Source organism: Pinus tabuliformis, chromosome J, assembly GCF_031772625.1.
Source record: "Pinus tabuliformis cultivar Carrire ecotype Pingquan chromosome J, CPIR1, whole genome shotgun sequence".
NCBI lineage: Eukaryota > Viridiplantae > Streptophyta > Pinopsida > Pinales > Pinaceae > Pinus > Pinus tabuliformis.
Window position 1 is genome coordinate 1,495,833,920 of NC_142295.1, and position 1,108 is coordinate 1,495,835,027.

The following is a 1,108-nucleotide window of genomic DNA, read 5'->3' on the forward strand; positions in this document are numbered from 1 at the left end:
ATGGAAATCTGGCATGGTTGGCCAAATAAAAGGTTGAAAACGACTATATTTGGAGTGATGCCCTTTGCACCATCCTCTATTACTAATCAAGAAGAAAGGAATTGCATTGATTGGCATCCTATTTGGAGAGGAGAGTATGAAACATACAAGGTCTTGAGGATGGCATTGATAGTTGGATATGGTATCATTCACATATTGATGTCAGTTGTTAATTGGTTGGGATGGCACTTTGAGGTGAAAATATTTAGGCCTAATGAACAAAATAGAGTGAAGATAATCTTGGCACATATGTTTGCATTTGTGGTAATTTTATGACCAATGATAATATACAAGACAATAATTATTAGTTGGATCAAGTTTTCATTGATGCAATGGCTTGGTTATCACTTTTGGATGAGTAGGCTCACAATGATCCATCATACAACACCTCATATACCTTTTAAATCTCTTGAAAATTAGACTGCAACCCAGGCTCAGTTGGGTGGGAGATTTCATTCTAATTATCCTCATTGGATTGAATTATGTGTCATGATATCAATGTACACATCCCATGTCATATTTCACATAAGATTCCAAGTTACAACTTGTGGCTAGTTCATGATTCACTCTGAAAGAATTGAGGCAAGTGTCTTAATGAGGTTAAATGGAACTAATGCCTAGTGAAGACAATCATGACAAAGTGTCACATTTATGATGAGGAAAATACTTATGTGGCATTTGATGAAAATAATTTACTTGAAGAGTCTAAAATTATATTTGTGAGAAGAATGATGCCCAACATTGCCTAAAATGCATAGATATCTCCTCTATTGGTATTGAACCACTACAGACCCATTACCCAAGTGTTTGTTTTTTTCATCTGTGGCCTTCATTTCGATAGTCATCAACATCATTTGCTCTCTTCAATCAACTTAAGCTATAAGAAAGGTCAGGTGAAAAACTAAGATTGTTGACCTTAAATATTATGTGATTATTAATTCCCCAAGATGTCGATCTTAGATTTTTCATTGTTACCTGTGTAATAAGTCTAAGCATGGGAAGGATCTATTCTAGGCGAGTCCCATTCTAATAACAAACTCTCAACCTTTTGGTGTGTTGTTCATGTAAT

The 1,108-nt window shown here is 35.0% G+C and overlaps 1 pseudogene; it reads left to right on the forward strand.

Moving 5' to 3' along the window:
- LOC149233091 (omega-6 fatty acid desaturase, chloroplastic pseudogene) lies at nt 1–788 on the forward strand (annotated as a pseudogene).
- Nucleotides 789–1,108: the final 320 nt, after the last annotated feature.